Genomic DNA, 15,342 nt, shown 5'->3' on the forward strand with positions numbered 1-15,342 from the left:
AGCAATACTGGCTGCAGGGTCTTGTTCCAGGCACCCTGCAGACAGAAGCAAGGGCCGTGGGGTGGTGACGGTGCTGCCCACAGATTCCTGTGCTCTGTTCGGCCACCCTGGTTGCACACCCCTAGTTTCGGCCCTGCATTATACGCATTTACCATAATGATCCATCATTACTCATAGGTGTTATGAAAGTTTAACCCCTTCACTGCAGATGTTGAGTGGTATTTGCCATCCATGTATACATTAATACTGTTGATGAACAGTCCCGCTTGTAACTGTAGCAAAGTGCCCCAATTAAGAAGACAAATACCTTCTCCCCACCTATATTAATCTCTGGTGGGGAGTCGCGAATGGCCATGGGGGCGGTCTCGGAGCAGTGACATCACTTATGATCACCAGAAAATATCACCCTGTGCTGTAAAATAATTATGTTTTTCATAGATGGAGAGGGCACATTTCTGAACACAAATGGGGACACCCTTGTTTGAAAGAAAAGAGTCCCCACTTTCAGGTAATGTGCCCCCTTAGGAGTTATTGGCCCTCATTCAGAGCCGCTCGTTAGCGGCAGTACGCTCGTTCCGAGCGATGTTTGCACATCTGCGCATGCGTACGCTTTTTAGTACGCATGCGCGAACCAGTCAGTGCGGCCGAAAATCCTTTGTACGCTATATAGCGAGTGCCTGCTATTTTGAGTGACAGAATGAGGCGTATGTGGGTGGTAACAGGGGAAGGTGCTTGAAAACGGGGAGTGGAGATCCGAACGCAGGCGTGCTTAAAGGTCAAAACGGGCGTTTTATGGGTGTGTATATTTAAAACAGCAGCGTCATTGACCACGTCACTGGGTTATTTTATAGCCAGAACTGCACGCAAATTTGTGGTAGCAAACACCAACCACAAGAATAGCGAGCAGTTCATACGCTGGTCGATGTACTCGATTAATCTAATAAATAGCGGACATGACGTAGGATGCGAGCGGCCAGGGGGCGTTTTTAAGAAATAAACGAGCGTATGTTTTGCACGCTCGTTCAGACTTAGAGGTGTGAACAGACAGCAATGTGCGTACGGATCATTTGAATAGCCACCCCTTGTTTTTAAACGAACGACCGCAAATAGCGAACGGCTCTGAATGAGGGCCATTGTCTGGTAGTTAGTCACATATGTGTAAAATAGATAAATTGGTCCTCCATTTAATGCTGGTGAATTTCTAGTTGTTGGGCTACTATATTATTCCTACACATATTAACCGTTTAAATATAGATGTTGAAAATTAGAAGTGCAGATTTTTATTTGTTATGAAAAACTTCATCTAGAATCCTGCTTTTTGCAATTTGGGAAAGGTGAATTAATGCAAACGCAAGAATCGCAAGGTATTTCTTTCTGGGTTTTTTACCAAAAAAAAACAACCTGTTGACTTTTGGGTCACTTTCTTGAAATTTAATGTGCATTTTGGTAAAATGTTATCTCATGTGTAGCAAAAACATTAAAGGTATTTTCTGAAAATATGGTCTTTTGAATAAAACAAGGTATAATTTTTTTTTCTGGGTAAGAAACCAGTGATATTTATGTTGATTGATTGATATAACAAGCTCAAATGTTGAAAAATGGTTCCATTGCAGGGGTGAGAAAACTCTCAGCAGCAAATGGGTTAAAGCACAGAACTGTAAATTGGTGAACCCTTTGAAACTGAGTCCATACGAATTAACCACTTAATTGGTGCAGTTACACAACCTTATGACCCCCAAATCACCATTGCTGTGTTACTGGATAAGTTCCACTAAGTAATTGTTTCCTGTTGCAATCTGGTGAACCAATGTGCAATATGCGCACTTAATCTATTGTGCCAAATGCCTATTTATCTATAGATGGTGAGCAAAATCCTGTTTGCCTGTTAATACCCTGTCTCAGGGTACTAACTAGGACTTTGTAGACACCAAAGCAACATTTGGAAGGTCTGATGCCAATGTGAGCTGGGTAGAAGGGAGGTGGGCCCCAGAGGCAGGCCCCGCAAGCTTCTGGACCAATAGCAATGACATCCTCAGCACTAACTATAGTTACACCTCAACCAAACGGGTTTTAGAACCCTTTTAAATAAATGTGTGTACATCTTACTTTGGAAATAATACCACTGGGTAGTTGAGTTTCAAAGCCTAATAGCTTATGTCACAGTGGTTCCCAATCTTTTTTGAATAACGGCACCCTAGAGTATCAGCGTTGTTTTCACGGCACCCCTAAGTTTAAGTTTGTTATTGAGAAAATCCCCAAAAAATCTAGGAAAATAGTAAAATGAAGTAAATTGTGCTTACCGGTCATCTTTAGGCTCAGTTATGAGGTGGCGGACAGGTTTGCACTTCTGTTTGTTTAAATATTTACATTACATTGACCATAAATAATATGATTTGGTGCTGGACCACCAACCTGAGTCACTACTGCAAGTGTCTCAAGGCACCCCAGGGTGCCACGGCGCACAGTTTGGGAACCACTGGCTTATGAGGTTTGAAATTCAATCACTACCTGATTAACCCAAAAACGATACACACATATAAACTTAATTTGCATTTCTTCAGAGGGCTCCCTATTGGTGGCCATTATACTCCTTTCAATGTGTCCAATAAACTGGAATTTCCATCACTCTGTTTCAAGTTTGTATAGCTGATTGTACACATTTGGTATTTACTCTTAATGATTCAACCGGCCACCTGACTTTTTCAAAGTTGCAATGAAGAAAAATAGATTGTTCTGCCAGTTTGAAGGATCTTGCAATGACCTACAGTAAATTGAATCTGTTAATTTTTCAACCCCAAAGTCATCGCAAACAGTGGAGTTTTCAAAATTAAGACAAAATATAGTAACAATTTAACTTCATCATTAAACTTACATGACGCAGTTAAATGGTTACTGTGATTTAACTATTCTATTGTGGTTATATATCTATTACTTCCTGTAAAATAAATATTTTTGGGGGTCTGTAAATAAAAAAAAAAAAATTGCCTGGGCAGTTGAGCAATACTGGCTGGCAGCAGTAAGCAATGACTAGATTACGAAGGTGCAAATTTGTAAAATAAATAAGTAACAAAAATATATGGCCCTTGCACCCTGCAAGGAATAGTGAATATGGAAAATCTGTAATCCTGCAAAAACATCTTCCAATGCACCTCTCAACGGTAACCAAACCTCCTTTAATATGTAGGGCAAAGTGAAAACAAGTCCTTTTACCAACAATACCCATTTTCTCCTTCCTAAGAGCCATTTGCCCTTTGATAAATCAGCCTACTAAAACTACCGTACTTTTTACATTTGACTGAGGACACATTTATTTTTCAATAAATCCCATCACTTTAGGAGTCTGGACGGTCAGAGTTAAACAAGTAAAAATAGGAATTTTAAATATATACAAACAGTATATATAAACCTATTGTAATTGCATTTCAGACTAGCACCATATTCCTGAAAACAGACACTATATTAATATCATGGAACACCCAATAACATTACATGTTTTATCTTTATTGCACAATTTGCAGTGAAAAACATAGTAAATGTAATGTGCAATAAGTAACTACTTTATCTGCTGTTCTGTGTATATCAATTCCCAGTACCCAGAGTAATTATATGTATTAATTAACCCTCAGCACACTGAAGCAGGGCTAAGGTCAGACTGTGATTGTGAATTAATACAAGGCATCCAAATGGGTGGTTTATTAATACTATATGCTGTGTACATATATAGGATACATACAATTAAACGTAATTTCTAGGATTACTTTGCTGATTTACAAGTGCACCTATACTATACATGTTAAATACCTGTACACCACAACACACTATGAATACTGAATTATATATTACAGTACAGTACTATTACAGTACTAATGTATCTTTAATATTATTCAGTATTTTTAATTAGTACATTTTAAATAATAATAATAATTAATTATTATTATTATTATTATTATCAATTTAAATATGTACTGTATTTATATATTTCTTTATTTTTATGGCACCCCTAAGGTACAAACAGACATTACAGAAGTAAAAATCGAACTGTTAGGTAATTAGTGAGTAAAAAGTAAAAACAGAACAGTCTATGATGCAGTGCCCTGGAAAGGACAGACAGAAATAATCAGAGTTGCTGGACAGTACAGTGTGACTGAATATGGAATATTCATAAGCAAATCCTAGTCGCAAGACTTAACTTTCTTTACCTGCCCTCTGGCATTCAGGATATTTGTCTGGTTCCTTGACCTTCTACACCCACCTGCTGCTTCTTCCCTAACTCCTGCATGCTATTTAAAGCAGTGCATTGTCGGTAGATAATACACTGCCAGATGTACTAAAAAACCTAGGTGGGCAGCGCAGGGGAAAGTAGCATCCAGCGATATCTGTAGCACTCATTGATCCTAGCAACATGGTAGTTGTACAGTGTGTGCTACACGCTTTAACACGACTTTAGATGTCAGAAATCCACTTATTGTTGCAAGACTTTTAGGGGGAGATTTAATTCCCCACAATGTCCCACCACAATGTTCGGCTGTACACATCACAGTAAAGTTTGTTACCCAACATCATTAACTTTTCTGAGCACCTTTATGGGGTATGAGAGAAAATTAGCAATGTTACTGGTTGTAAAGTGCTTTTGCCTTACCATTATGGCAGGTACTTTATGGTCATTAATTAGGACTGAATTGTCCCCTTGGCTTGTATCTACAAAGCTGCTGCTTAGTTTGCTTGGGGAGCTATTTAACCATTTCTGTTCTTTCATCTTTTCTCTACATATTTCTTTAATACTTATTCTTGTATAAACCTTTTGCAATACAATAGCCTGGGGAATAGCCAGTGACAGGCAAGTCTGACATCATTGGGGCATGATATGACATCACCGGTAGAGTATCAACTACAGAGTGTCCAATAATGTAAGGGAACAGCAAAGGAGAGGTAGACACAATGCTTTTCATTTGCTTGTAGCCTCTATAAGAAGCTAATCTCATATCATATTTAGCAATGCCCCTGTACTAGGCAGAATTAAGCAATGGAACAGGTTAGAGATCCTGTAAGTGACATTTTTGTCCACTAAATAAAAAAATACAAGGAGTTTTCTCTACATTGAACCTATAACTATTATGTGGGCATTGATTGTAGAGAGCATTTGCATACATAAAGTAAGGTGTACTTATAAAGAATAAACACAAAATGTGGTCACTGTTTTTGGAATTATTTCATGTATATAAAAGTTTTTATGAAATTGTCCCTTTAAGTCAATAGGTTATTAGAGTTTGGCTTTTAAATAGGGTGAAATAAGGTTTGTGTGATGTTACTGTAGATTCAACAAGACATTGCACAAATGACCTCTACCCTCTATTCCCTGATAAGAACAGAGAGCTGTACCTGTCACAGGGTGCAGCAAATCACCGTTCCCAAATATATGACTCCACTTATTGTTTAAACTGAGCAATACAGCAACTTAAATTTAACATTAAAGTTCCACTTTCAGGTCTTGTTACATTTTCTTTCATATAAAGCAGAGCAGACATGCGGATGTCTATTGTCAATAACTAGCAAAGTCAACAGTATAACCTAAAAACCTAAAAAGTTGATATATAATTGCATGTGTGTATATGTGTATATTATAATGGCCCATAGAGAATTCCTGAGGGGGGTCATGGTGTTTAAGGGGCTACACCTCAAAAGCTATTGGAGGTAGCGAGCTGAAATTTGGCATGGAAGGGTAGAACTCTCGCTCGGTGCTGCATGCCAAATTTCAAAGCAAAAAAAAAAATTAGGATTTGGGAGTACTCTAAAGTTCCAACTGTGAGTTTTTGCTGCCACTCAATTAGAACAACTTTTCTGCTGTAGTCTATGGGGGATTTTTGGGAAGGCATAAATCAGGTTACAGGACAAATTTAGACTTGGGGTTTGTTTTATTAGGTAGCTCTTGTTCCAGTGTAGGGTCTTTTGGGGTTCAGGTAATTGAGAAAGTTACAGTTTTTAAACTATTATCTCACAAATGCCCCATTATATAGATAGAGAGCTTCAACATGCTGCACAACCTAAGTAGGTAACTTCCTGCAGGGGGTGTACTCACTGTGGCTTCACTTGGGTGCACTAAGTTGGCTGTCCTTTGCGGGCGGTAGTGGAGGTGGGACCTTGCCGATGTAGTGGGCATTAGCGGAAGTGGGAACCGTGCATGGGTAGCGGGAGTTAGCAGCGGCGAGGACCCAGCGGGGGTATGGGCATTATCTGCGGCTGTGCGGGCATTAGCGTTAGCGGCGGGACCTGGCGGCTGTGCAGGTATTAGCAGCGGGACCCGGCGGCGTTGCGGGCGTTAGCAGTAGCGGTGTGGGCATTGTGGGCAGTGTGGGCATTGGCGGCGGTGCTGTTTTGTGGCAGGCCTGGATCCAGTCCCTGCCAGCCATTCTGAGTTCACCAGTGGTGCCCATTTCAAAAATAGCGCCTCAGTGACATTTTTGAAATTCACACAAGATCTATCGTGCACGATCTAATGATTTGCATATTCATTAGATCATGTGCGACACCAAACAGCTGTAGGCTTGGATCAGAGAGATCCATGATGTCTGCATCTGTGTGTAAAAAAAATAACCAGCCCTGGTTGTCATAATACAGGGGACAAACAAAGTAAGGGTCCCCTGTATTTAGCCAACCAGCACTTGGCATTGAGCCGGTCCTGGTTCTGGAAATACAGGGGGATAAAATACATAGGGTCCCACTGTAAATTTCAGAACCAGCACCGAACATTTTCTAGTGGGGGGCTAATGCCACAGCCAGGGGAGCCCTTTCAACGAGTCCACCAGCCAAAGCATTACCCCTGATCGCTAGTTAGCTCTGGCTTAGGGAGTTTGGGACCCTCCAGGGCACCCCAGGCCTAGGCTGATAGCCCGGGGCTAACTAGTGGTCAGGGATAAGGGATCCCTGGCCTGGGCTAACTAGTGCTCAGGGATAAGGCTTTGGCAGGGGGACCCATTGAAAGGGCTCTCCTGGCTGTGACATTACCCCCCAAACACTAGAAATGTTCTGCTGCTGGTTCTGGTAAATACAGGGGTCCCAACTCATTTTATTCCCCTGTATTTCCTGAACTAGGACTGTCTCAGAGCCCAGTGCTGGTTGCGCTAAATACAGGGGACTCCTATGTCATTTGTCCCTTGTATTGTGGCAACCAGGACCGCAGTGTAAAGCCCGGGGCTGGTTGTGCTTTGGAGGGAGGGGCACCTTACACAATCAAGCTGGTATTCACCACCCAGGGGTGCTGGGGATAGCCCCAGGCTATCAGCCTAAGCCAGGGTTCCCCTGGCTGTGGCATTTCTTCCCTGCTAGAAAGTGCTTTGTGCTGGTTATGGATAATACAGGGGACCCCCACTCTTTTTGTCCCCTGTATTTCCAAAACCAGGACTGGCTTGGCTATGCCCAGTTGTTGTTGTGCTAAATACAAGGGACCCATATGTATTTTGTCCCCTGTATTTTGACAATCAGGGCTGGCTCTGAAAAGCCCGGTGCTGGTTGTGCTAAATACAGGGAGCCCCTATCCTTTTTGTCCCCTGTATTTTCACAACCTGGACTGCAGTGTAAAGCCTGGCTCTGATTAGAGGGAGGGGCACCTTACCCAATCAAGCTCGCACCCATCACCCAGGGGTGCTGGGGATAGCCCCAGGCTATCAACCTAGGCCTGGGGTGCCTAGATCCCCAGTCTGGGCTGAATTGTGGTCAAGGGTAATGCTTTGGCCTGGGGACCCAGAGAAAGGGTTCCCCTGGCTGTGGCATTACTCCCCTGCTAGAAAGAGCTTGGTGCTGGTTATGGATATTACAGGGGACCCCCACTGTTTTTGTCCCCTGTATTTCCAAAACCAGGACTGGCTTGGCAGAGCCCAGTGGTGGTTGTGCTAAATACAGGGTACCCATATGTATTTTGTCCCCTGTATTTTGACAACCAGGACTGGCTCTGAAAAGCCTGGTGCTGGTTGTGCTAAATACAGGGGACCCTTATCCTTTTTGTCCCCTGCATTTTCACAAACAGGACCAGCAGTGAAAAGCCAGGGGCTGGTTGTGAAAAGCCAGGGGGGGAGGCACGTAATTTCTTTTATATTACACATTTTCTAATTTTTAACAGATGCATGAATGGATCTCACTGATACGTCCATGCATCTGTGTCTTAGATATGATCTGAAATTTCGCAAAACCTACTGAATTTCAGCCACTCAAACTCAAAAAAGCAATGAAATTCCGATCATTAAGGTTGACGCCTTAATGGACGCGTTCCTTGCGCAATACAGATATGGTATGCCATCACACCCTGTGTTTAACTGCAGATTCAGCACTCTCACAGAGTAAGATTGCTTTCACTCACAAATGGTGGAGTTGCTAATTCACAGAATTGTGTGCTCATTGGAATACACACATGCAGTCTATGCAACTGAGGTCTGAGCAGTTATGTGGCAAACACATCCCACTCAGTGCCCACAATTTTCTCATTCGGTCACTACAACAATCCCACTGGGTTCCAACATCCTTCTCACTCCATACATCCATCTCATTCTGTATTGTGCAAGGAACACATCAATTAAGCCATAATGATCAGAAATTCAGTAGGTTTTGTGAAATTTCAGATCATGTCTAATAAGCCCTAATGGGACATGTGAAGCTGTAAGGTTTTTTGTCTATGGAATACATATGTGTGTGTGTGTGTGTGTGTGTATATATACAGTATATATATATATATATATATATATGTGACACAGTTAGGTTAGGGGGTCCCTCTCCTGGGTAGAGGACTCCTTCCTTACACACACAGACAGCAGCAGGGAAGCAGCACACCAGTCTGGATGCAAGTACAAGCTGGTTGGCGCCAGTCTTTATTGTACAATGTCAGAAATAACACAAAGAAAACATAAACGTAAATCCTAGCCCTGTCGGGGCACTAACTTCACAGGTAGTTCCCTCACTACCAGAACCTGGCAGGGCCTAATGCCCTCGCAAGCAACAAAGCACAGCACAGTACTCACAGATAGGTTTTCCAAGTGTCTCTGAGCAAACTCCCTGTCTGCTCTCCCAGGTGAGACAATCAGCCCTAAACAAACTAGGCTTATATTGGCCACTCTCAGGTGGAAAACTAACAAGCCTGTTACCAGGCTGCGAGAACCAAAACCTGGAGTGGCCGTGGGTGGAGCCTTCCCTCTCCTCTCACCCACAACCCCCAGGTCCCAAACCGGCTTTTCAAAAAGCCGAAACTCAAGCCTGCTACACTGCAGTCTTTCTCCTGGGGATTTTAAACACATAGGACAGGAATCTGGGATAAATGTCCGTGCCACAGACCACTTTACCAGTGATCCTATCACATATCCCCCCCTTTGTTTCGACCTATGGGGCGGAACAACTGAAGCCCCCAAACAATGAACGCGTGACAACACGTCTGCTTTAAACAACAGGCCCCCTGGCCTGTGTTCCACCGAAAATTTAAAAGTTTGTAACGCCCACTTTATGGCCAACGCCTCCTTCTCCACTGTGGCACCGGGTAGGCATCGAATTTTGAAACACTGTTCAACTTTCGGAAGTCATTGCAGAAACGCACACTCCCGTCGGGCTTTGGAATCAACACAATGGGACTTGACCATTCACTATGTGATACTTCAATAACCCCTAACTCTAGCATATTTTTAATTTCTTTCAACACCGATGCTCTTGGTGCTTCTGGTAACCTATAGGGCTTTAGATTAACTTTAACCCCTGGGTCAGTGATGATGTCATGTTTAACGACCGAGGTTTTCCCAGGTACGTCAGAGAACAACACCCTATTTCTAACCAGAAACTCCTTGACCTCTCGTTTTTGAATTGCCGACAGGGTTTTTGCCACTGTCACTTCGGGAACTAAGGGCCCTGAATTTACTGGAGGGGCTCGGACGGCCGACGGTACCGTTCTATCTTTCCAGGGCTTTAACAGATTTATATGGTATACCTGTTCCAGCTTTCTTTTCCCCCGGCTGGTAAACTTTGTAATTGACCTGTCCCACTCTTTCTAAGATTTCAAAGGGGCCTTGCCATTTAGCCAAAAGTTTATTTTCCACAGTGGGAACCAACACTAACACTCTGTCCCCAGGAGCAAAGCTGCGTAACCGAGCATTGCGGTTGTATACCCTCTGCTGTGCCTGTTGAGCCTGTTTCAGGTGCTCTCTCACTATCGGCACCTCTATAATAGGCAATGGAACTAGTGGTCCCTTAAAACGTGGTCTGGGAGCATGATACTGACACTCAGGGCAGGATGCGCAAAAGTCAGATACCTCTTTATGAAGCCCGGGCCAGAAAAACCTCTGCATTATTCGCTCAGTGGTTTTCTCTACCCCTAGATGACCTGCCGTTATACGACCATGGGCCAGATCCAACACTGTTCTTCTGTAGGCTTTGGGAACTATTAGTTGTTCCACAACATCTTCCCCCTTCTTAGTCACCTGATATAACAAATCCTGACACATTACCATGTGGGGATAGGACAAAGGACTATCAGGGTCTACGGGTTTACCATCAACTACTTTTACATTCTCCCTGGCTTTTACCAAAGTAGGGTCATTCAACTGCTCCCCGGCAAAGACCTCTCTTCTGACCTCTAAATCAGGCAGATGATCCACTGGCCCAACAACACTTCACACCTCAATGGGAGGCACATCAGTTGGCGGGCCACCGTCACGCTCAGCATTCTCTAGTTCACCAACCATAGTAGGAAAAGGGAATAACTCTGACTCAGAAGAAACTCCCTCCTCCACTATATCGACAACCTTCTCAAGTGGACCGGGGTTGTTCACTTCTGGAACAAAACGGCTTTCCCACAATTTCCAGAAGTGAGCAAAGTCTCTCCCCAATATTGCATTGTACATCAGACCAGGCAAAAAAACCCACAGAAACTATAGCAGAGCCACATGGTGTCTCGATGTTCACCTCGGCAGTAACATAATATCGATTATCCCATTGTATGCAGGTCACATCAACAGTTTTCCGCTAAGGCCTGGCGGGTTTCCTCGATGGCAACCTGTTGTTGCCTGGCGGTTTCCTGCTGAAGTTTGTTAGTCTCCTGATGAGCTGCTGTAGCTTCCTGCTGAGCCCTGGTAGATTCCTGCTGAGCTGCTGTAGCTTGGAGCAAGGCCTTAATAATGTCCTCCATTTTGTCCTGGGGTGTAGGTTGGAAGCTGAACCTTGCCTCTCTGAGCATTGGCTGACGCCTCCTCGATGGGACTCCAAGGACACAGTGTTATTTCCACACTCACAAATTGGGTGTCTGTCCCTTTAATTTTTAAATGAAAGTTTTCCTCTTGCTGCAAGTTCAGTGTGTGTGGGTGCCCGCATTCTCCACCATATTGTGACACAGTTAGGTTAGGGGGTCCCTCTCCTGGGTAGAGGACTCCTTCCTTACACACACAGACAGCAGCAGGGAAGCAGCACACCAGTCTGGATGCAAGTACAAGCTGGTCGGCGCCAGTCTTTATTGTACAATGTCAGAAATAACACAAAGAAAACATAAACGTAAATCCTAGCCCTGTCGGGGCACTAACTTCACAGGTAGTTCCCTCACTACCAGAACCTGGCAGGGCCTAATGCCCTCGCCAGCAACAAAGCACAGCACAGTACTCACAGATAGGTTTTCCAAGTGTCTCTGAGCAAACTCCCTGTCTGCTCTCCCAGGTGAGACAATCAGTGGAAAACTAACAAGCCTGTAACCAGGCTGCGAGAACCAAAACCTGGAGTGGCCGTGGGTGGAGCCCTCCCTCTCCTCTCACCCACAACCCCCAGGTCCCAAACCGGCTTTTCAAAAAGCCGAAACTCAAGCCTGCTACACTGCAGACTTTCTCCTGGGGATTTTAAACACATAGGACTGGAATCTGGGATAAATGTCCCTGCCACAGACCACTTTACCAGTGATCCTATCACAATATATATATATATATATATGTATATATATATAGATAGATATGTATATATATAGATATAGATATATATATAGATATGTATGTGTCTATATATATATATTATATATATATATATATATTTATATATATATATATATATATATATATATATATATACATATATTAGGGGTGAGCGGGTTCGGAATTACTCGGTTCTCAAAGTGACATTTTCTTGCTATCGGCTATCACGTGTTTTGGAGAGCCAATAAAAAAAATCCGAACTAATCCGAGCTTGCGGTAAAGTGGCGATAAGAACCGAGTAAATCCGAACCCGCGAGAGAGAGAGAGAGAGAGAGAGAGAGAGAGAGAGAGAGATTTTGATTGATTAGCAGGTGTGGCACTCCAGACAATAATACCACAGTAGGGCAGCGTTTCATAAGTCAACATTTCAATGTGTTTATTCACATTTTCTTCAGGACATAATAAAGGCATACATACTGCTTTTTTATGTCCTGAAGAAAATGTGAATAAACACTTTGAAACGTTGACTTATTAAACGCTGCCCTACCGTGGTATTATTGTCTGGAGTGCCACACCTGCTAACATCTATATCTACCATCTATGGAGGCACCCAGCAAAGTTTTATGTGACGAGGAGTGCCGGTCCTTGGTGTATTTGCTATATATATATTTATATATATATATATATATATATATATATATATATATACAGCATAGTGTATATACGTTTTCCAGGTTTTTGAATGGAGAATGAATTATGCTTTCAGAATGCTTACACCTATGAAAGGATCTGAACTAAGGCAGGGTTATCTTTATAGCTTGCATGCAATTGAAAAAGAACACCGATAAGGCAGTAATTTTGTCTGTTGATCTCGTATCCATGAGAATGCAGGATACCAACATTCTAATAAGCAGTGACATCAATGAGGCATCAGTCTGTTAATTCACTTGAACCCAAAGACGTCACTGAGAATGCCACCTATGCGATCACTAGGAACCAGCACCATCACTGAGAATGCTGCCGATTCAGTCACTAGGAACCAGCACCATTACTGAGAATGTAGCCTATTCAGTCACTAGGAACCAGCACCATCACTGAGAGTGCTGCCTATTCAGTCACTAAGAACCAGCACCATTACTGAGAGTGCTGCCTATTCAGTCACTCAGAAACAGCACCATTACTGAGAATGTAGCCTATTCAGTCACTAGGAACCAGCACCATCACTGAAAATGCTGCCTATGCAATTACTAGGAACCAGCAGCATCACTGAGAGTGCTGCCTATTCAGTCACTAGGAACCAGCACCATTACTGAAAATGTAGCCTATTCAGTCACTAGGAAACAGCACCATCACTGAGAATGCCTACTATTCAGTCACTAGGAACCAGCACCATCACTGAAAATGCTGCCTATGCAATTACTAGGAACCAGCACCATCACTGAGAGTGCTGCCTATTCAGTCACTAGGAACCAGCACCATTACTGAGAATGCAGCCTGTCCTGTCACTAGAAACCAGCATTACTGAGAAGGCCGCCTTTCCAGTCACTAGGAACCAGCATCACTGAAAAAGCAGCCTATCCAGTCACTGGGAATCAGCACCACTGACAATGCCACCTTTTCAGTCACTAGAAACCAGTTCTGTCACGGAGAATTCTGCCTATGCAGTCACTAGGAACCAGCATATCACTGAGAATGCCGCCTATTCAGTCACTAGGAGCCAGCACCATCACTGAGAATGCTGCCTATTCATTCACTAAGAACCAACACCATCACTGGGAAATCCGCCTATTCATTCACTAGGAAACAGCACCATCACTGAGAATGCCGTATATTCATTCACTAGGAACCAGCACCATCACTGAGAATGTCACCGATTCAGTCACTAGGAACCAGCACCATCACTGAGAATGCAGCCTATTCATTCACTAAGAACCAACTCCATCACTGAGAAATATGCCTATTCAGTCACTAGGAACCAGCACCATCACTGAGAATGCCGCCTATTCAGTCACTAGGCACCAGCACCATCACTGAGAATGCCGCCTATACAGTCACTAGGCACCAGCGCCATCACTGAGAGTGCCGCCTATTCAATCACTAGGAACCAGCACCATCACTGAGAGTGCTGCCTATTCAGTCACTAGGAACCAGCACCATTACTGAGAATGTAGCCTTTTCAGTCACTAGGAACCAGCACCATCACTGAGAATGCCGTATATTCAGTCACTAGGAACCAGCTCCATCACTGAGAATGCCGCCTATTCAGTTACTAAGAACCAGCACCATCACTGAGAATGCTGCCTATTCAGTCACTAGGAACTAGCACTATCACTGAGAATGCCGCCTATTCAGTCACTAGGAACCAGCACCATCACTGAGAATGCCACCTTTGCAATCACAACACCATCACTGAGAATGCCACCTATTCAGTCACTAGGAACCAGCACCATCACTGAGAATGCCACCTTTGCAATCACAACACCATCACTGAGAATGCTGCCTATGCAATCACTAGGAACCAACACCATCACTGAAAAAACAGCCTATCCAGTCACTAGGAACTAGCACCATCCCTGAGAAAGGAGCCTGTCCTGTCACTAGGTACCAGCATTACTTAGAATGCCGCCTATTCAGTTACTAGGAACCAGCACCATCACTGAGAATGCCGCCTATTCACTAGGAACCAGCACCATCACTGAGAATGCCGCCTAATCATTCACTAAGAACCAACACCATCACTGAGAATGCCGTATATTCAGTCACTAGGAACCAGCACCATCACTGAGAATGCCGTATATTCAGTCACTAGGAACCAGCACCATCACTGAGAATGTCACCTATTCAGTCACTAGGAACCAGCACCATCACTGAGAATGCCGCCTATTCATTCACTAAGAACCAACAACATCACTGGGAAATCCGCCTATTCATTCACTAGGAACCAGCACCATCACTGAGAATGTCACCTATTCAGTCACTAGGAACCAGCACCATCACTGAGAATGCCACCTATTCAGTTACTAGGAACCAGCACCATCACTGAGAATGCCACCTATTCAGTTACTAGGAACCAGCACCATCACTGAGAATGTCACCTATTCAGTCACTAGGAACCAGCACCATCACTGAGAATGCCGCCTATTCAGTTACTAGGAACCAGCACCATCACTGAGAATGCCGCCTATTCAGTCACTAGGAACTAGCACCATCACTGAGAATGCTGCCTATTCAGTCACTAGGAACCAGCACCATCACTGAGAATGCTGCCTATTCAGTCACTAGGAACTAGCACTATCACTGAGAATGCCGCCTATTCAGTCACTAGGAACCAGCACCATCACTGAGAATGCCACCTTTGCAATCACAACACCATCACTGAGAATGCCACCTATTCAGTCACTAGGAACCAGCACCATCACTGAGAATG

The sequence above is a fragment of the Taudactylus pleione genome, unplaced genomic scaffold (assembly GCF_031769625.1).
Source record: "Taudactylus pleione unplaced genomic scaffold, aTauple2 ptg000192l, whole genome shotgun sequence".
NCBI lineage: Eukaryota > Metazoa > Chordata > Amphibia > Anura > Myobatrachidae > Taudactylus > Taudactylus pleione.